Source organism: Pteronotus mesoamericanus, unplaced genomic scaffold (genome assembly GCF_021234165.1).
Source record: "Pteronotus mesoamericanus isolate MK-2021 breed Mesoamerican mustached bat unplaced genomic scaffold, CSHL_Meso_final contig_164, whole genome shotgun sequence".
NCBI classification, from domain to species: Eukaryota; Metazoa; Chordata; class Mammalia; order Chiroptera; family Mormoopidae; genus Pteronotus; species Pteronotus mesoamericanus.
The window spans coordinates 5,722,461-5,745,135 of record NW_026555065.1 but is presented as its reverse complement, the minus strand read 5'-3'; positions in this window follow the sequence as shown (position 1 = coordinate 5,745,135).

The window sequence follows — 22,675 nt, the reverse complement described above, 5'->3', positions numbered from 1 at the left end:
TAGACAGGGCCACTTACCCCACTGTGGCTGTGCCCGCCCCAGAGAGCGCTCAGTGAGTGGAACCCCTTTTTTTGATAATGACTTACTGCTCTATCTGACTGATTCCTCATCTTGAGACTGGTGAGTCTGCTTGTTGGGTTGGCATGAGAGAGGATATGCCAGTGAGCCCCCTCCCCCTGCTGAAACCAATAGGCAAGAAGTAAGTCCCCAGAGAACTTGCTGACTGTCACATGGTAGGTGCTTTATAATAAATGAAAAACAAACGTAATAAATAGCATATGATAAGTAGTGTTGAATCAGCGCATGTTGTTAGGTAAATAGGCCCACATATTCCTTCAACAGGACTTCATTTGCTGAGCGCCTACTATGGGCCAGGTACTAAGCTACATTTTTTGGTCAAGTCCCACAAAAAGCAGGCTGAACACTCAAATCAAGTAATTCAAGGAAAGCTAAATAAAGGGGATGTTTACAAAAATGTGGTTAGATTGTGGTGGAACCACACAGGAAAATGCGGTGCCGCAAGTGGACGCCACAGAACCATTACCACCCTGGGCCGAAGAGATAAGAAGAGGTGGGAAACAGCGTGTGGGAGGAGGGTCGCAGGACGGGAGCTGTGACTCGGCAGGGAGGGGCGCAGCCGGCTGACCGACGGTGCCCAGCATGGAGCGGGCCTGCCCCAGCCTCCTCACTCTGTACAGGATCCAGGGAGCAACGGGGTGTTATCCTGGCCTCTCAGATTTCACTTGGCTTATGTCATTTGAATTTCACAATAACCCTATGAGGCAGGTACCAACCCATTTCAGAGAGGAGGAAACTAAAGTTAAAAGAGGAAACAATTTCTGGTCATTGGTGAGCCAGGACTTGAAACCAGATCTCTCTGACTCCACAGAACATAGAGTTCTGTTCTCGTGTTGTGCCATACTTTGCCATGAAATAGCAAAATTTATCTCTTTTAAAGATAATTTCATAAAACTGGGTTATCTCTTCAGCTTAGCTTTTAAAATCAAATATATAATTGTCTTTGTTGTTTGAGATGGAAAGACTAATTAATAAGCTAACCAGGGAGCAATATAAAAAGGCATTTAATCATAAAACTGTGAGGATCTGAATGTTCTGCGTGCGTGTTTAGAGAGAGAGGAGTTAGAGAAAAGATGAATTAAAGCGTGGGCCAGGAGCACCGAAAGGGATCTTGGAGATCAGCGAGCCCACCCGGGGCTCTCCATGGGGAAGAACTGAGAGGCAGTGCCTGGGAGCTTGGGGCACGATGCGCAGCAGGTCTCCTTGCAAATGCGACAGGAAAGCTCCCCGGCCTCACCTTCCATCTCTCCCTTTGCGCATGCCTTGCCCTCACAATGTAGAGCAACTTGCATTTTCTTTCCTTTTTTATTTTAAGATTTTATTTGTTTATTTTCAGAGAGAGGGGAAGGGAGGGAGAAAGAGAGGGAGAGAAACATCAACGTGCAAGAGAAACATCAATCAGTTGCCTCTTGCATGCCCCCAACCAAGGACCTGGCCCGCAACCCAGGCATGTGCCCTGACTGGGAATCAAACCAGTGATCTTTGGTTTGCAGAACAACAACCAACACATTAAACTACACCAGTCAGTGCAGGCCTGCCTTTTCTTGAGCACAGCTGTCTAGGCTCTGGGCTTTGCTCATACTGTTCCTTCTGCTTGAAATAATTGGAAACTAACTGTTCCAAGTACTGAACACACATCTAAGTTCATCTTTGAAACAATAGGATTATGTTTAACAACTGGTTAGTGGAGTTCCTGTTAGATAGATACTATTACTGTCCTCAATTCATAGCTGTGGGAAACAGAGGCACAGAGTGGTTAAGTAATCTACCAGAGATCACACAGTGGCCGAACAGGAATTCAAACCCAAGGAAGCTGATCCAAGTCCTTGCTCTTTTCTACTGAATTCTGCTTTCTGGAATGCCCCAGCCACTTCCTCTCCAGCCTCTGTTCAATTCATTTCTACAGATATCTCAGAGACCTTTAGTTCAGGGCTGCTCAAATTTTTCTGCCAAAGGACTTTTAATACCAAAGGAGAATGGGTAGGCACTCCTGGGGTCTGGGGCCATAGGCTAGAGGAGCCTGTGACATAGGACAAATTTACTTGCAGTCACTTGTTTTAATTTAAAAATTCATCCAAATTTTGCATTCTACATAATATTTTCATATATGTTTTATTTTTAAAACAATGTTTTTAATTACCATTATGTACACTGATCCTCTAGAGACAGGCACCAGGTTCATATGCTGACTTCACCCACCCCATTGCACAAGCCTCTTATCCTCCGGGAATGTGCAGTCCACCGTGGTTCAAGCACGGCTTCCTCGGGAAAACCTTCCCTAACTTCACCCCCTAGGCTGGGTTAAAGCCCGTGTTCACAAAGCATTCAACATACCCCTCTAACAACTCTCCCATCCCTTAAGATACAACTCAGTCCTTTCTTGAGTAATTAAGGCAGCTGCCGTTAAGGGCTGCTAGCTCTAATAGACTCCAGGCAGAGTAGGCAAGAAACAAAGTACTACCCTGCAAAATGACATGAGGAAGGTGGAGGAGTGCAGAGCCACCTGAGAAAACATGGCCTTTCTCCAGTGCAGGGCTGGTAAGGGTTTATCAACCAGCTCCGGGTATGGGGAAGGGAGCCCTGCCTCGCAGTGTTTGCCAATTTCCATGGTGTAAATACTCTCACCGTGGCTGACTTCAAGCTATCAGTGTGAATGTAGAGTTGGGTAGCAACATACAGTAGCACACGTATGGTATTCCAACATATATAGATATAATAAATGTAAATAACTCCAAAAACAGAAAAAATAGTAAAGTGTTATAAATCAATTAGGAAATAATGATTTTTAGTACTTATTGAATTTCTTTTAATATAATGTTTTTAATTATAAGTTTACATAATTTACTATTTAATTAAGATTATGTTTAACAACTGGTTAGTGGAGTTCCTGAAAATTTATCAATCTCCTATTACAAGTTAGTATGGACTGCCCCTGGCACACCACTGAACAGCTGAATTCCTCCTGTGTAGCTTTAACAGCACTATCTCCCAAAATAAATCACTGTTTGGAGAAGAATATAGTCATAATTTAATAGCATTATTAGAGCATAGAACCCATATGCATGCAGCTCATACTGATGTGACTGTTGAGAAGAAATCCGAAGAGAATGATTCAAATCAATTGTTGACCATGGGCTGCAGGGGTTGGAACGTCCCCCTCCGTGGTCCCCCTGCTAGGATGTGGGTGGCCATGAGAGGGATTGGCGAGGAGAGGATGGTGGAGACTTGAAGACCTGGGCCTTTGCTGATGTGTGGGAGAAGCTCAGGGTTTGGCGAACCAGGTCAGGTGTAAGAGAATGTCACTGGGACCCCGTTGAGGATAGACCTTGTTTTAAATGTTTTTCCTCTAAGATTCAGGAGAAAGCCCAAATTAAAAAAGAAGTTGACTTTTATTCTCCTATATTATAATTCCAAAGTAGCTCTGACCTCTTCAGTACAGAACTTGGCTTGTGCCTACTCAGCCTGATGTGGCTGTTTTAGGAAGCCCAACAAGATGAGGTAGCAGAGGAGCACCCATCCACTCACTGGCCTCAAAGAAGACGGACCAAGGAGCCTCTCAAGTGTCTGGTTCCAGGGCTCTAAGAGACTGACCCCCAATACTAAGGGAGGCCCTGAGAGGACAGTGGATAGCTCGACCTTCTGCTTACTCCTATAGATGAGAAGACATTGCTCTGAAAGGAGGAAGGAGGGGACCCCACGTCTGGGTGGCATCTCTGACTCTGTCTAACACACACAATAATGTCATTGTTGCTTTACTTGTCTGCCTCCTCCCCCAGATCCTACACGCTTTGAAGGAAAGAGAAGACGTCGTTCCCAGCATAGGACCTGGCATATAGTAGGTGCTCAAGAGATGTTTGGGGGTATGAATGAGGTCCAAGAAGGAGTGCCTTCAGTCTTCCCATGAGAAGAAACCTCACGGCAGTGGCCTGGACGCAGCCCTGATCCAGTAATGAGCCAGTGAGAGACCCTGGCGCAGGAGCACCAAACAAAATGCACTGGTGATGAACCAATGTCATGTTTGGCTCTTAAGGAGCTTGAGGTACTGAGCTTGGTACTGGGAAAAGACAGAGAAGGAAAGACTCAACCCTGGCCTTCAGAGAGCTGCCTGAGGTAAGGAACTTTGTACACCTGAGGAGATTAAGCAGGTCCAAGGTGAGTCCATGGGCTTTTCTGTGAGGTTGGGCGGCTCGTCTAAGGTCTCAGCAGCAGGACTGAGGGTGCTGCCCAGGCCCCTGGCCCCTTCACCAATGTCGGCTGCTCCCGTCCTCTCTGGGCCGGGCAGAAGTGCTGACAGGGGGCTGGCAGGATCACCTCCAACGGAGGAGACTTCAGACACATGGGGTTGTCACGGGGCTTTCCAGAGGTAGTGGGGATGACTGGCGGGGAGAAAGGGGAAAGGGAAGACGAGGCAGCCTAGGGTAAAAGACAAGCTATACCTGGTAGAAAGCGCCGAGACTCGGAGTGGCGCTGTGCATTAGATGGGTGAGTCATGTTCGGGGAAGTTGGAAAGTCTTAGTGGTCCAGAGCCAAGAGCGCCCAACTAAGAATCTGGCCCTTTCACAGATCAGTTTCTCCTCACATGTTGGGAGGAGAGAGTTAACGTTTATTTGTGTCATCATTTAATGAATGTCTGTCTCCCACACCAAAATGTAAGCCCCGGGAGGGAGGGGCAACTGGGCCTGGTTTTGCCCACCGATGTACCCCCTGCGCCTGGAGAAATGTCAGGCATGGAGCAGGCACTCAAAAGGTGTTCGCTGAATGATCAGAGATTTTCAGTGTGTGTATTTGGTGTTAGATTCCCGGGCAGCCTCAGGAGCCAGGGTGGCCCAGCCAAGAGGTTCCAAACCTTGTAGCCTGTCTTCCCCCAGTCTTCCCTATGCAGTGGGGGTACCTTTAGTATCTCATTTAGTATCTCATTTGAGGCAAAAGCTCCTTAACTGAAGAATAATGTTTGGGAACCACTGGAGCAGGTGTCCTCCAAGGCCCTCCCTGCTCCGCCATTCCGGGCGTGGCCTAGTGGCTGTCACCCCGAGATCTGTGCGTGAATGGGCCAGGCACCTGTTCTCTAGGTCCATCCGTGTCCACTGCTGGATGTACCAGGATGTTTGCCCACTTTGGAGGGCACCTTTCTCTAAGTTCAGGGCCTGATCCCCAAACAGGGCCTTTCCATTCCCGTTGCCTGTGTTCCCAGGAGAATGACTCGGCAAAAAGCCCACCTCAGTCCCTGCTGTGCCCTGGCAGACCCAGGGTGCTCACCCCTCCAGCCAGCAGCTGCCCTGGCCTTGCTAGAGGGTCAGCCCTGGCCATGCCAACTCCCTCCAGCTCCTTGGATTTTCTAAACCTTAACTCAGAGAGGCAAAGAAAAAAGATATATATCCTCCCTCCACACCCAGACACTTGAGCTGGAAAAGTGCCAACAAAAATAGCATGATGTCATCCCCCGACTGATCCCGTTAATCCCTTTTCTGCCCAATATGGAGTCTTGGTTTTTATTTTAAAGCGATTTTATCGTCAGAGGCGGGTTAAAAGCCTCTGAGAACTATGCTGGGAAACCTGGGGTGTCTTTGATGCGCAGAGTGATGCAGGGCCCACAGCCCCCTGAGCCCCAACAAGGAAAGAAATGAGATTTGCAGAAGGCTGGGACATGGGAGGAATGCTGTTTCAGACGGCGTGCTTTACCGACAGCATCCGGTTTTGTGTTTCACGGCCAGCGCACCTCTGCAAAAAGACCTCTGAGGCGATATCTCAGGCTCTGCAGGGCCCGGGACGTAGACCACAGTCCCACCCCCTCCGAATCCCCCCTTTCCTGTCCCCACTATTGCCAGGGAACACTCTCCCCTCTGCTGGGTGCCCTGCCCCCAGTCACACCCTCATCACCCACTGTCCACATCCCAACACATTCCAGAAGGGCTGCCTTCGAGAGGAGAGGTGGACTTGGGGCCAGAAGATATGGGTTAGAGGCTCAGCTTTAGACAAACCTGAAAAAGGCACTGAAAAAACGCCACTTAACCTCCATCAGCCTTTGTACCTCATCAGTAAGACAGAAGTATGAATCCCGGACCTACTACCTGTCCTACATCTTATGTGACCACCAAAATGTTCAAACAAACTCACGTATCTTCAGAAGCTCCACTAACACAGGAGCTCCGTTCTAAGGCCAAACATTATTGCAGGGATGGTAAAGTGCAGGGGAGGCCTAGAGGAGCAAGGGAGTTGGAGGTGTGTGCAAGGGAATGAGCCCAATGAGGGACCATGGAATCTAAGACCGAAAGAAAGGGACGTGAAGCCAGCTGTCCACCGACGGGTAGTGAGAAGGAACTGGGCTCCGGAGGTCTGGGTCCATGGAGAGGTCAAGGAATTCTTATCGTAGGGAACCTTGAGGAAGTAAGCTGGGGGGACAGGAGGCGATGGCCAGAGAGTGAGATGCTGGGGTTTGGGACTTGGGAGGTTGCGCTCTTTTGGTGATGGGAAGGGAGTGGGTAACTGCGGTTCAAAAGAGTTCTTAGCAGTGGGGTCCAGGGGTTCCTGGAAAAGCTGTCCACGTGGATGACGAAGGGCCCAGGAGTGATAAGGGAGTGGGTGGAAAGGACTTCCAGGAGCCCAGGAGCCAAGGTGGTCAGTGAGTGAAGGGCTTGCCCAAGAGGCCAGGGAGAGCATAAGGGATGCAGAGGGGCCGAACAGTGTGAGTCTAAAGGAGCAGGGGCCTTCACAAGATGAAGAGGCGGGAAGGGGAATGGGGGAAGGGGAGCAGGTGAGGCGCGATGAACAGAGCAATGCAGCGATGGGGCCTGGGAGCCCTGGGTACATGGAGGAGCCTGGGCTCCTGGCTGACACTGAGGAGAATGGGGATGGAGAGGATGGATTTCAACCTCCTGGTCCCTAGCAGTGGGATGGGGACTTGGAGCTGAAGGCTTCACCCCGCGGCTTGGCTACAGAGCAGGTTGGTCAGGCAGGCTGGCCTCAAGCTGACCGTCCTTTAAACGCTGCTTCCATGGACCTCAGTGGTGGCTGGTGAGTCTTCAGACAACTGCTCCAACAGAGCTCATGGGGAAGGACGGTGGCCCCACAGGCCGGATGGGTGGACAGATTAGGAACTAGATGAGGTCTGAGGTTCATTCCTCTCTGCCACCCTCTGATCACATACTTCACAGTTATCCCAAGCACTGAACCCATCCCTAAGCTTCAGATTGTTCTGGTTTGCATAGTTTCTAAGGTCAGCCTTAGAAACTTAGAAACTATAGACCTTCACAGGTCTATAACTGGTGGTCTGCCTTGTCACCAGATGCTTAGAAAGAAAACAAGACACCCCTGGCCTAACCCAGAGGCCTGAGCACATCCACCCAAAGCCAGCCCCTGAGGGGATCAGGAGGAATCTGAACAGATGGAGGTGGGGGAGGGTGCAGAAGCCCCTCATTCTCAGGGCTCAGAGAGGATTGGGGAAGCTGAGATCTTAAAGCTGGAGGTGATAGTTCTATTTCTGCTGCTAATAATGGCAGCTAACATTTGAGCCCCTTCTGTGTGTTAGGTGTATTACATGGCCTTGCTCCTTTGTTCCTCACATCACCCTTAAGAGGGAGGTGGTGTTCTGATCTTCACTTTCACAGATGAGGACATTGATGTCCTTATAGATGAAGGAACTGGCTAAGTGGTAGGCGCTGGACCCCTGTGCCCACACTGATCCAAGTTCAAAAGCCTTTCTTATTTGTGGTTAGGAAAACTGCAGCTCCAACCAAGGACATGACTTGTTCAAGGACACTCAGGAGGTCAGGGGCAGAGCCAGGACTGACACCCAGGTGTACTGGTGGTCAACCCACAGTTTGCTCCATCCCACCATGCAGAGGCCAGTAAGAGGGCCCCCCTCTCTCTCTGTACAAAGGACACTTTCTAACATTCACAAAAAGCTTTATTTGGGGTGAGATGCATAGCATCCAGCCTCTCAGAGGGCCTGCAATCATTCTTGCCTCTAGGTATTCACCCTGCGTGGAGTCCCTCCCTGCCCGCTGGGTAGCCAATAGATTGTTACAAAAAGGACAGTGTACTTTCTCTCAGGGAAGCAAGCTGCCATGTTGTAGTGACACTCAAGCAACCTGTGGAGAGACCCACAGGGGATAGGACTGAAGCACCCTGTCAACAGCCAGCGCTGACTTGGCAGCCACAGGAAAACTGATCCAACTCGAGGAAAGGATGGGGGGAATCTCCTGCTGTAGCAGAACGTTCCAGAGCGGGCTTTCCATCCAGGATGTGTCTCTAGCAGCATCGAGGCTGTATTGGGGGTAGGCGGGGAAGGCTGGCAAGGCCAAAGGTCTGGCTGACCTGGGACCAGACTGCAAGGACGACAATGAGGCTCGAAGTAGGTGTCCGTCGTGGGTGCTGCAGGACCTCAGGGCAGGCCACAGAGAGTCCCGGTTGCAAAGCATTGCAGATGGGAGTGGGGAAATCTCTTCATCATGCCCTGGATTAGTCCCTGGGAGCCTCGTAGCAAATTCCTTATTGGAAGATTCTATTCAAATCCGCAAGTGAGGCCAACTTTGAAAATTCTAAAGAGTAATTATTATTGAAAGTCCAGGCCATTCAAGGTTGTTCAAAAGACTTGTCATCAAATGGGAGTAACTTTGCCTCCTCAAGAAACCCTGAAAGGGGCTCACAGAAGGAGGAACACCAGCACATGACCATCATTGATATCACTATTATCATTTATTATGTAAGAGTAGTCATTAAGCACCTACTCTGTGTCAGAGAGAGAGCTCTGTGTTAATCCTCATAGTAATCCTACAAGCTACATGTTAGTTTCCTCCTTTTACAGGTGAAGTAACTCTAGTTCAGAGATGTTAAATAGCTTGTTGAAAGTTAACTTGTTGCATGAAAGTGGAAGGACTGGGTTTCAAACCCAGCTCTGTTTGATTCTGAAGTCTGTGTTCTACTTTGGCAACAGCAGCAGAGAGGCAATGGCTTTGGCACCAAGTAAACTTCCTCGGAGTTTAACTCCTGGGGAGATGCGGGTCCAGCAGGGTATCCTGGTTGCAAGCAACAGAACTGAACAGCGAATTTAAACAGTAAAGTAAAGGGGCTTATTGGAGAGACAGAGGGGAAATTAAATACCGACAGAAAGATGGAAGAACCAGGTAGGAACTTGTCCCCACCAAGACTTAAACAATGGGAAAATCCTCTAGGAAGATACTGGGAAGTCAAAACAAAACAACAAACATTTACTACAGACTCTTAGGAATGCCAGAGCATCAAGGATGGTGGGATTGGAACCCCAGTAACACAAATTTGTCGTCAAATGTAGCTAAAAACCACAGCCATTGGTACTTAAGCCTCAATCCCCTCAAAATTGAGGGCTAGGAAAACAAAGTCACCTAAAGGGATTCGAGCAAACAGGCAATAGGGTCTCTTCCATTTGCTCCTCCTCACACAACAACCAAACTTACCTGGGTGGGCTTTTGCAGTGACTATTCCCGGTGGGACACTAACCCCAGGACCCACTCATTCTACCCAGCCTCCAAGATGGCCCCCAGTCGTCCTTGCCTCCTCGCATTCTTGCTCCTTGAATCTGGGCTGACCTATGCGAACAGTAGAACACTGTGGATAGGATGACATGTGATCTCATGGCCATAGAGCCACTGCAGGTGCCTCCCTTTGTCTCCTGGATAAACTGCTATGGGGGAAGCTGGTTGCCATGTGGTGAGAACACTCAAGCAGCCTCATGGAGAGATACCTGTGGAGAGGAACCAACTTGCCAGCCATATGAGTGAGCCATTGAGTTCTGGAGTGATTTCCCACAAGATAATTGGAGGTGAGGGGAAAAAAAGGGAGGTGGTATTTGTGAAAGCAATAACCACTGGATCAACACCTGGTACATAGGTTTTCTCAGGGCTGAAAGGGACCTTCTAGCAGGTGTGGCCATTTCCTTTGTAACATCTCTGACAGGTGCCCTGACAGTCAGCAAACCTGGGGCTCCCAGCTCCCTTATCTATCCTTCATGTGCATGGTGTTGGCAAGAGATGCTTAGCGTCTTGGTCTCCTTGGGCAAAGGTAAGACAATGGTGGTGCCCAGGGTAAGGCAGTTCAGGAACAGGCTCCACTCTATGGAAAGCTTCCTCCTGGCCCTCTGAGCCTGCCTGGCCACTGACCTTCCTATATTGTGTTTTTCCTCTTGTATAAACCAGAGATTAACACACTATAGCCCATGAATCACACACCTATTTTTGTAAAGACTATCTGGCCTTGTAAGGAAAAGTGTGCTGACTCCTGTTAGAAACGGTCACAGCTTCATTAGCTGTGAGCCAAAGGGTCAGCGCCAGTTGTCCATTCTCTGTTCCCAGTGCAATAGAGGACAGAGGGACACTGTGGCTCCTCTCTTGCTCTCCCTGAAGATGAAGGACTTTTCCAACAGAACAGGGAGTAGAAACGTTAAGGGGAGTCTCACCAGTCCTTGCACATGAGCCTATAGCTGTCTACCCTCCCAACATTACTTATCTGTTGTTGTGTAACAAATTATCCCAAAATTTGGTGCCTTAAAACAATATGCAATTATTATCTCTCACAGGTCCTGTGGGTCAGGAATCTAGGAGTGGCTTAGGTTGATGGCTTGGGGTCTTTCTTAAGGTCAAGATGTTGGCTAGGGCTACAGTCACCTGAAGGATTGACTGGGGCTAGAAGCTGTGATTTCAACATGGCTCACTCCCATGGCTGCCAAGTCACCGCTGGTGTTGACAGGTGGCTTCAGTCCCACCCTAGCAGCTCTGTTTTCTCCCATCCCTCCTTTGAGCTGGGGGAATTTGTTCCATGGTGTTTCACCTTCTCTAAGGGTTGGCCCTGAGCCCAGTGAGAAGTGATTTGCAAACCTCATCCCAGGCTGCTCTAAGAATTACACTCTCATCCCAGTGTGTGCAAGAGTCTGACACCCCTCCTCCATCCCCACACCGAATCCGGGCAATTGGGGGAGGGCACTTAGGCTGGTTGCGTGAGCACTGCAGATATATGGGAGCCGCAGGGTCAGGGGATCATCCTAAGATGTCAAGAAACATCACTTTTTCTGAGAATCCCTTCTTAAACATTTCAGTCAATTCTACGGAGCCCTCCTTTGCCCTCCAAAGCATTAATTGGTCACTTAGGAATGCATTTATTACATTAACAGCTGAGTAGCATCCATATTTTTTCCCAACTAGAGTGTAAGCTGCCAGAGTAAAGAGCCGACTTACACTTTTCCTGCCCCTGCACACCAGGCCCATTGCCCAGAGAGGAACCAGGGCTTACGGATGTTCGTCAACTCGCTTTTGCATTAATGGCATAGAATACAGGCTGCAGACCCTGCCTCCCAGGACTCAGTGCAGCACAGGTTGTAGTCAGTGGGACAATGGAAAGCAGAGGCACCTCTCGGGGCCAGGGTGATTGAGATAGCCTGCTGACAGGAGCACACCAGCCCATGAGAGCCTTTGCGTCTATTCAGGTTGCAGAGACAGGGCATCTCGGAAGCAGAGCAGAGCCCCGAGCAAGTCTGCCGCTCAGAAAGCTGGTGCTACCTCAGCTGAGATTTCGGGCCTGCTGGAGGGAGGTCTCAGGTTACACCCCATCTCCGGCTCCTGAGCTTTTGATGAGAGCTCCTTCAACACGGAGCCTTCACCACCACCCCATTAGTACAGGAAATATTTGCCAGAGAGCCTCACACTCCAGGAGAATGACAACTGAAGATCAACATCTCATTTGTTGCAGGACTCTTTTAGTTTAGATGGATTCCTTAAGCCTTCCTCCCTCCCAGTTGGCTCAAAGATGGGCAGACCCTCCACACACTTAGTTTCCCTTTTAAGTTTAGAAATTGACCTAACAATAATGTCTCCTTGCAACACCCTTGCAAGTGCCCTCGCGTGCATTGCCTGGAGTCCTTGCGTGTCAACGCTGTGAGGCAGGGCAAGCAGATGGTTTGGTTTGGATATCTGATGAGTGATTAATAATGGAACAACTACAACAGCTAACATTGTGCTAAACATTTTACGAATACTATCATAAGTATGCTTCAGAACTACCATATGAGAGAGGAAGGTCTCTATCCTTGCTTTCAAATGAGTAACTGAGGCTCAGGCATTTTAAGAAACTCCCAAAGTCACCCACCTGGGAAGTGGTGAGACCAGGATTCAAATTCAGGAGTGTCTGGCTCCAAAGCACTGCCAACTTGACTCTCAAGTTTTTAACCTAGTCAGGGAAACAAATACTAACACACTTTTTACATTATGTATTACAATGTGATATTTGTGACAAAAAATATGCATATAGGAGTAGTTCAAAAGATGTTAATTATTTTTTGTCTATAAGGGAGGAAGAAGAGAGATTAGGGAAAGCTGCACAAAGGAACATTCAAAAATAGAACTTTAGCCCTGACCGCTGTGGCTTAGTTGATTGGGCATCCTCCCGCAGACCAAAAGGTCACCGGTTTGATTTCTGGTCGGGGCACGTGCCTGGGTTGAGGGCCAAGTCCCCAGTAGGAGGCATGTGAGAGGCAGCCAATTGATGTTTCCTCGCACATCAATGTTTCCATCCCTCTATTTCTCCCTCCCTTCCCCTCTCTCTAAAAATAAATAAATAAAATCCTTTTCCTTTAAATAAGATCTTTATGGTTTCTACTTTGAAATTTTGAGCCATCCTCTACCCACACTGGCATCTACTGACTGAGTCGGCCACCATCTGGGCAAGATCCAGGCAAAGGAACCCCTTCTTGGAGCCCTTGTTTTACTAGATATCACATATCACTAGCACAAAATAAGTCACTGTATTAAAGAACATAAGAGTGCTTCTGTTGCTCAGAATCTAGGGCTCAGCCCATAACCCTAACCATCTGCTCTCATGGGTAACACCACTGAGGCCCCAGGGAAGTGCTCCTCCACATCTCTTGCCCAATATCTATGGATCAATAGGAAACTGTATCCCAATGCCATGAAGGTCTGCCGGTTGTGCTGCTGCCAATACTGGAAATGGTCTCCTTCCTTCAGAAGGTGGACAGGATTTGAGCAGCAGACCCACTTAGAGAAGAGCAAAGACAAATTAATGAACTTACATTCTTCCTCTCAGATATGAATGCAACAGTCGTGCAAAATGACGTATTCTTTCCTAGTGATGCTGAATATCTTTTTCTCGCTTTTATGTTCTAATGTGTGATTCTGGAGACACTCAGAAATTGATGCAGTATTCACAACAGTCACACATGATGGCTAGGGAATATTTTATAAGAGCAAACAATTCATAATACCTTTAACTTGTATATTTGCAGACCTATCCATACCAGACAGGGAGCACAACACTAATTCTTTATGTCGACCACAGGAGGACACTGGAAGATAGAATTCTACATCGTTTTGTTTTCATAAAACTATTTTTTTAAGATTTAATTACATTTTCAAAGAATTAAGTAACTTTTTTCTAAGTCGTGTTCATTTTTGAAGTTGATAGGAATTTATTATAATGTCTATTTTGTCATTTCATTCCAACACATTGTTTTTGCATACGTGTTTAACTATTCAATCCTACGAAAACATTAGACGAGCTTGCTCCCCACTGCAGCCGCACACGCTTATCTCCACCATGACCCTTCCTGAGCAACAGCGGGCTGGCCAGGTGTGGAGCCTCAGCAGAAGCACCTGGCTCAGGAGCAGGGATGTAAAAGAAGCCCTGGCTGGGACAGAGGGGCCTCAGCTGCAAGCTGTTTTAGCTGTTGCCACATATACTACTCAGTGCTTCACTCTGTCTTGCTTTAACCTTGGCCTTGGACTGTCTCCTGGAACCTAACTATTCACTGGGTTTCCTGGTCTGCCTCAACTCATAGCTTCAGCCCCTGTCCTCCTGATCCTGGCCTCACTTTGCTGCCTTTCAGGGTGACTCATATAAATCATTAAACCTAGAAGGAGATCATCTAGTTCATCACACTTTATTACTGGGGAAACTGAGGCAGGAGGCGAGGAAATGACCAGCCCATGATCACCTGGCAAAAACACTGAGACTAGAGCCAGCTCTCTGGGCTCCAGGCCTGGCATCCACTCTCCGACCACACCACCCATTCAGACAACTGTAGAGCATTCCAGCAGCGTCCCCCTCTCCATCCCAATAAATCTCTCCACGACATCCCAAAGAACAGTGATTGAAAAGTGTGGAGAGCAGAAATTTGATGCCAGGCGTGCAAAGGAAAGGCAAGGGTGGTCCAATGACACAATGGCAGTCTCCAAAGTTGAGCTGCAGGGAGAGTCTGCATGCCTTTCTGGAGACTAAACATTTTCACAGTTCCTTTAACCCAAGGGTTATTTTCTTGTTGGAAAAATGGAAAAATCCCTCTTACAGATGGTAAGAAAAATAACTTCAGCTGGACTAATCCAGAGACAAAGATTCTTCTGAAAGTGAAAAAGGATAGAGGAGTCAGGGGGAACGAATATTTATTTTAAATAAATACAGAATTTTTTTCTCGTGGGTTCCTTTATTTGCTCATGCCTGAGAATTCCCAGCTGGCTCATTAGTGAGAGGCTGGGTCGCATGGGTCACAGGAGGAGCTGGATGGTCATGAGCCTGCGGAAGCCCAGGCTCGCTGGGGTCCCCTACCTGCCGTGGCTGTTAGGAGCTGCACCCCACAGACCCTGGGCTGCGAGGGAGATGCAACTTCTGCGGGAAGCCTCCCCTTACCCAGAGAAGCCTCCCTAGACATAAGATTATCAGCAGCCCTAGACCCTATTTATCATCTTCAATGAATTACTGCTTTTGGCACTGAAATGCCTCGTTACAATTTGTGTCTTGATATCAGGATAATGTATGTCCATTTCATCAATTTCATAATCTGTTAACTTTTACCTGAATTTTCTCAATTATTTAGCTGAAGAAAAATTAGTTTCCTTAAGGGAAAATCTGAGTTAGTATCTATGTTTAAAACACTCCACCGATGAGGCAGACCTAAAAAGAGACAATCTAACTGTTGGAAAACACTGAAAATGTCAACAACTTCCGTTATCACAGAACAGAGAGTTCTGCGCGACTCGGGGAGTCAGCTGGCCGTAACACCTATCCTGAGAACCGACTGATGCTACTACAGAATGCTGGCAGCTGCACTGTCATGAGTGACTGTGGATGTTGTTGAACAGCTGGTTACTTTCTTCTAGAGTTTGTTTCAGTTTGTTGCATGAAGTCACAGATTAATGGTTTTCACTTGCCAAAATGTTTGGAATAGCCCTAGCAAGGCCCCTGCAAGTGAGAGGCCTTACGTGTCACTAGGTTCACAGTAAATGCACCCTGTAAACCATAGAAAGGGGTTAGCCCAGTCTCCCAAGGTCATTTCACCTCCACTTTAAGTCACCCACCTCACAGCCTCTAGTCATGGACAGAGCCTCCTGTGAACTGAGGTCACAGGATGGTCGTGTGATATGAGTAGGCCGTGGGGGAAGGAGCATCAGATTTGGGGCTGACTTTGTGCGATGCTTTACCTATTTGAAATAAAGCAGTATCAACAATACTATTGATACTTCTATAAAGTAGTATTACTAATACTAGCCCTATCTACCTCACAGAGGTGGGGATCAAATCGTATAAGACCTGGATAAGTACTTTATAAATTACATGGCATTTCCTAACAGTGATCTGTATTGTTCACTGAATCATGCTTTCACTTTTATCATGCATTCAGTGTTTATCGAGTACCTACTATATGCTAGGCAATCTTCCAACTTGGAGATAAAGCATGAAACAAATATGTTTTTAATGTATTATATTGATTTACTTCCTGGTCTTTAAGCTGAATGGCTCTTTGTGTAGCAATCAGTCTCCAAGATGGTGCCTAACAATCCTTACCTCCTATAATCTATGCCTTTATGTTGTGCCTACTGCATTGAACTTGACCTGTGTGACAAACAGAATATGGTAGAAATGACAGTCTGTGACTTCCAGGGTTAGGTCATAAAAGACATTGTTGCTTTACCCTTGGTCTCTTAGATTACTTAGTCTAAGAAGAAGCCAGCCACAATCTCATGGGGACACCTACATAGCTAAGCAAAGCCTTGTAGGAAGAAATGCGGTGTTCTCTCCGCACCCAGCATCAAATTGCCAGACATGTATCTCTTTGTAAGTAAATCCTCCAGCACAAGCAAACCTTCATCACCACAGTCCAGCTGACAACTTGACTACAACCTCATGAGAAACCCCAAACCATGGCTACCGAGCTAAAGCCTGACCCATAGAAAATGTGAGATAATAAATTTTTGATTTGAGGTCATTTGTTATGCACTGTTAGATAACTAATTCATTTAGCCAAATGATTCTTCCAAAAGGGTTAATCAAGATAATTCCACATTTGGTCTCAGATCACTACAAACTATTTGCTGCCTCTCAATTGTCATTTATCAATACTTAAGGAAACTTGCTCCCACAGTACCAACGATATAGTCAGTGCTCCATAAGAATTTCTAGTTGGCTGTTAGATTAACAATTTTAGAACCTCTGAGCACAGCTAAGGCATAAAGGGCAGGAGATATATTACACAAGGTTGGCCAAGACACAGAGAGACCCACCACAGCAGGGCAGGTGGTCAAGGGTGGTCTCAGTAAGAGGCTGGCTGAAGGAAACATGGGGGCTCACCAGTGGGCATCCCAGGGGCTATTCAGAGCATGACATTCAGGCAGATCCCGGCTGGAGAGTCTGGACTGAAGGGAGGAAAGTATTGGTCAAGCATTATTTGAGGGAAGCGCAAAGGACAGGTGCTCCATTCAGACCAAGAGATGACTGCTGGATGGGGCATGGTGGGGCAACCTAGAGGATCCCAGTCTTGAAGGCTTAGGGGATCAAGGAAGAAATGGTAAACAAGTCAGAAGCCCACTCTTGGGGCTCAGGCCCAGGTGGAGCTGACGGGCCCAGCAAGGACCCGCTGCCAGGCGGACACAGTGAGAGCCAGAAGAACTACAGCCCCAGGTCTCTTCCATTGCTTCTGTCTAAGATCTAGCTTGACCAGGAGCCCAGAACACAACAGAGTGTGCAGAGGAGACAGTTAAAGAGGCCCCATCCAGGGAAGTGGAGGGAGGAGTGGGCAGAAATCAGATCTGTCTGTCTGCAACTTCAGAGAGGCCTCTGGCTGGTGAGTGTCGTTAGATATCTTTGCCCAGAGTGGAACAAGGCAAGGAGGCATAAACCAAACCATGAGTTGAAATGCTTGCTGATTTCAACCTCTAATCCTCCATCAAAACTGTTCTTTTGTTCTTGTCACCAACTGGTGGCCAAGTGGACGCTTGTATTTTCTCTGTGCATCTTTCTCCCTGGCCCCTTTGAGATGGAGGCTCAGGCAGATAGGTGGATTCAGCCAGGCATAGCAAAGTCAGCAAGATAGTTCAGAAAAGCAGACAGACATGAAGGTGAGTTCTGTAGACTCTCGAGGGGCTCGTGAGTGTTCATCCTGGCCAGCCCCTAAGGATCAGCACTTTCCTCCACAGAGCGACCCAGTCGCTGGGTGTCAAGGTTGCCCTAGTACCTGATGCCCTTCACAGACCTGGTTCTGACTCTGCAGCCCAACATCTCTCTCCAACTCTGCCCTCACTTTTCTCCTCCTTCTCTTCTACCTTAGCCTTTTGGATTTGACCCCTGCTATGGACCCCTTGGTTGCAGCTTTGACCTTCTCCCCAGTATGATTTTTCATGCTCAATCTGGCAAAGCCCCCTTACGCTGCTGCCCTAAAGAACACCCTTCCCCCTCACGCAGCACTTTGCTAGGCACCTCTCCCACTGATAAGCTCCCACCAGACTCATCTCCAAGATTTTTGACTCGTAAGTCTGTATGGATGTGATTTGGGATGAGGGTGCTGTACCACCATCCTCCTACATCAAAATCTTAGGGGCAGCTGTCTCTCCTTAACTATACCTTTACAATTTTCCCTTTTGTGGTCTCTGGGCTACTGGGGATAGGAACAACATTGCCAAAACAGGTGGCAATGAAAATCTACCAATGACACCAAATTGTGAAATTCCAATAGGGAGTCAAGGCAGGAAATTTCATTTAAAAAACAAAACAAAACAAACAAAACTTAGTACAGGAGCTCTGGGGATAAGCAAATGGAAATAAAATACCAAGTGACCACAATAAGACTGTCACTTCCCAAATACAGTCATCACTTCCCAAAATATCCTTGTCTTCTCCTAAAGCTGATACCCTAGTCACAAAAGTATAATAATGTGAAATGACAAGCTCAAATCCTAATTCCCTCCTAACACTGTGGAGACTACGTGGGGCATCTCCTAGTTTTTCAAATACATCAAAGACAAATTTTCCAGGCATTCGTCCCAAAAGTAAATTCTCCAAAAAAGCATATCACTCAAAGATTAAGCAGATGGGCACTGAGCTCCTCCATGTCAACCTCTGCCCTCTCCCACCAGCCTCAACACACAAAGTTCATGTCCTGGGAGACTTTTCCTGCAGCAATTTCCCTACACAATGTTCATCATTGTTAGCCAAATTGGCATGGGTCTTTGTGCCTCACTTGAGTTGTAAGAATTGTTGCTATTGGAAATGTTTTTGAATTAAATCAAATCAGGCTCCAGTTCCTCACAAAACAAGCTCAGTGTGAATTCCCATGTTGGTTATTTTTTGCGGCTTTCTTGCCCTCTACCTGGGGCTTTCACGACCCATGAGAAATAGAGGCAAGTCCCCTAGTTGTGGTCCACTGTGGTCACTGTTGAAGTCCCTGGTCCACGCTTGTGAAGTCCATTCAAAGATGTATTGTTTCACAAACATATCCATGACCATCATGCCGGGCTCAGCCGTGGGACAGATCCAAAGCTCCCTAGGAGTGGTGTTTGTGCCATGGTCCTTAGGAATCCAGGCAGCCATCCCACCCTGGGTCCTGCCACCCTCAGGAATGAAGGTCCCCCAATCCTCTCCCCTCCCAGGCCCCAAGCCCCTGATCTTTCTCCTCCAGGGCAACCAAGCCTTCCTTCTAGCCAGGTCTGGACCTTTCCAAAAGAGCCCAGGTATGTTTCCTCTCACTCCCGGGATCTCACACACACACACACACACACACACACACACACAAGCTGTTTATCACCAGCGCTCCATCCCACCCCCCAGAGCAAGCATGCAGGACTCAGGAACGGGAGGGCTGGCTGCCCTACCAAGCGAGGCTCAAGGGAAAACTAACCATCCTGCTGATATGGCTGCTGCAGCAGGAAGGACAAGACTCTCGTTTTTTTCAATAACTTGATTGTTAAGATCATTAATTTATGATTGCCTAAACACATTGCATGTTCTTGATTCTAAAATAATCTACTTCTTTAAAGCAGAAGGACCAATGTAATAGAACTCACTCATGGTCAGTGCACAGCAGGGGCTCAACACAGCTTTGTCTTTGAATATCCAGTGTTGTGCGACACCCACCTTGTTGCTTTCAGCTCGCTGAGATCTGGCGCATTACGATTTCAGGAACTGAAGTGAGGATCCAAAAAAACTACACCCAGGGACTGTCTGGTGTCATGAGCAAATATACCTTACTAAGAATTTGTCTGTTTTGTTTGTTGAAAAGATTTGTTGCATGTTTGTTTGGCACTACTAAAGATTTAAAGAAATCGATGACATGGCCTCTATCCTAAAGACTTTTATTTTCTGGTTGGGAAGGTATGCACCCATGAGAAGGTTTAAGTTTAATAATAGTATAAAATAACAAAGTAATGTCACCAGACACATCGGCACATCTCATTGGATTCCTGCAGCAATCGTGAGTGGTAGATACTATAATCTCCCATTGTGTAGATGAGGAGACTGAGGCTCAGAGAAGAGATGCCGTCCTCCCATAAGCCAGGCCTCTACAGGTGGAAACTAACATGGAGCCAGAGGAGGCCATGCCCAGCTGGTACTCCCTGGCTGGCTTGCTCCCCACCTGCTCTGATCCGCAAACTTCACCACACACACACACACACACATACACACACACACGCACGCGCGCACACACACACACACACACACATACTCTCTCTCTCTCTCTACCTTATGGGGCAACTGACTCTGTAACAGTCTATAAAAGTTTTATTGTTCCTTCTTTTAGAGAAGTTGCTGAATCTCTCCAGCACTTGTAAATAATACAGGGCTCCAGCTCCTGACCCGACCCTATCCCTAAACGTAGGTACCCAGGGAAGTTGAGGAAACTCAGTCAGGGGATTCTGAGGTCACAGTTCTCCACCTGTGGGTTGTCATCCCACTGTCCTGTCTACCCTAACCTGTCAAGGAGACAATGACCATGGCCCAGGTGAGCTGCACCCTTGTTTTCCAGTCTCATCTCTCATTCTGCCCACCAGTCCCCCCAATACATTTAAGACTTCCTCCTATTTCCAGAATCCTCTGCCTCCTGGGCTTTGGCTCATGTCATTGAACCCTCTTACAATGCTCTTCCCTCAAATTATGCTTATCCAATACTGCCCACTTACAAGGACTAAGTCTAAAAATCGCCTCCTTCTTTATCCTTCCTCAATTTCTTCCATCTGTAGATGAGCTCACCAGCCTCTGAAATACCACAGAATTTTACCTGGATCATCAAAAGACATTCTTCACCATCTGCTTCTTATTACAATTATTTGTGGATTTGCCTTAGGGGATTAGAGTCAGAGTTCCAAGTCTATGTCCAACCTCCACCACTTATGACCTGTGCAAAATGGGGAACCTCATCCATAAAATGAGGTTTCTCACTCTGTAAATGAAATAATAAGGAGGAAAGCACTTTATCAACGATCATGAGCTTTACTTGTGTTATACTTAACCACCCTCTGACTCAGACTGTACATTCATAAAAATGAGGAAAAATAATAGCGTCTCCCTCTTGGATTTGCAGTGAGAATTAAATGGGCTCACAGATGTAAAGCAAACTGAGCCCAGTCCCTGCCTGTCTCTGCCCCATGCCACATAAGCAGAGCTGGGACTGTAGAGCCAGCATTAGCTCTTCACTCTGGCCACAAGGTTGTGCAGGATTCAGGGTGACTTTTGGAATCCAGGCAGGAATTTCGATGCTCTGCAATAATCATCATCATCATAAACAGTTGGTGGTCCCTGAGTCCAGGAAATTAGTTTTCAGGGGCCAGGTCTGTGCTGCGGTGGAACATGCCCCTCCCTCAGAGGGAGAAACTGCAGAGTATATGTGTCTATAAACCCACAGCTGACTCTCAGAACCAGATGAAAGAGCCACCATCCTGAGTGGCTGGCTGTTATGTGTGAGTCGGAAGTGCCCCTCTAATGGCAGTTTGGGGAGCATTGGCCCTAGTCCTCTAGGAGCCATATTATCTAATCACTTCAGTTCAAATTTGGGGCAGAGGGTGGGTAAGTCAGCTTAGACTTTAGGTCAACAATGGACTCTGAAAAGAAAAGGAAATGTCCAAGCTGGAAGGGGCCAGTGTGAACCACAGTCCTTGCTGAGAACTTCAAGCCATGCCCCTCCCCCTTTCTCAGCAGCACCCCTCTTTTGGGGGGCAGAGGTTGAAGGTATAGAGCCTTCTAGCATCATGTGTCCCTTACCCTCCAGCCATAGTTGACATGACCAAGAGTGAACCAAGTCAGGCCAGTCCATATACCCTCTCCTGGAATTAGGGAATTGGAAATCAAATACACTGGGTAAAGGTAGGTTTCTGTTAGGACCTTTACCCAGGAAGACTCACCTATATAAATGAGCTACAGAGCGGAAGCCTGATAAGAGAGACTCTGGGAAACTTGGACCTCATTCCAAAGAGAAACAGCTCCAGGAGGCGGTTCCATATGACAAAGGTTTCAAAACACACTCACCCAAGATGCTGAACTTCTTTTACCTTGTTGCTTTAGTTAATTAACACAGCGCCTCACACGTGGCTGCTGCTGGATAAAAGTTTGTGGACACTTGAATTAATAATGAAAACCAGATGGAAGCCTAACCACAGTGTAAATTTGGGGGAGAAACAATAAGCTGCTCAAAATCAGGGACCAGATTTATATAAAGTTCAAAAATAGGAAACAATCAGAGTAGTGGTTACCCTTAGGGAGATGGTATGTTAAAGGGGGCACAAGGAGCTTCTAGAATGTTCTGATTTTCACTCTGGGTGCTGGTTGCACAGATCTATTGTTTGTGAAAATTCCATGAGCCATATGTGTATACATCGCTACATGTATGGTACGTGTCAATAAAAAGTTTAAAAATAAAACAAACAGGTGTCAGGTCTTAACTTGACCCCAGAGCCCACATAATACAGTTCTGCCAGGACTTCAAGGTCCCACCTCCTTAGAATTTTCATACAAGAGAGATCTTATTGAAATAAAAAATCAAAGTGGCCTAGAAAAGAATAAGAATTAGGGGATCAACTCACAGGAAAGCAGCCTTCTTTTGCAAAGAAAGTTTTGGGGTAGAAAAGAGCTCATTGCCTAGAAGGCAACCCCATATGGTGTGATAATAATGGTTTGGGCTAATGTTTTGTATGCATGCCTACAAACACACATATGTGTGTGCACATGTTCACATGCTTTGGACCTTTTGATAAATTCATTATAATTATAAAAGTAATATTTATTGAAACTTTCTACATGGAAGGCATTGTGGTTTACATTCATTAAATGGCTCAATTATTACAACAACCTGATTAAATGGATA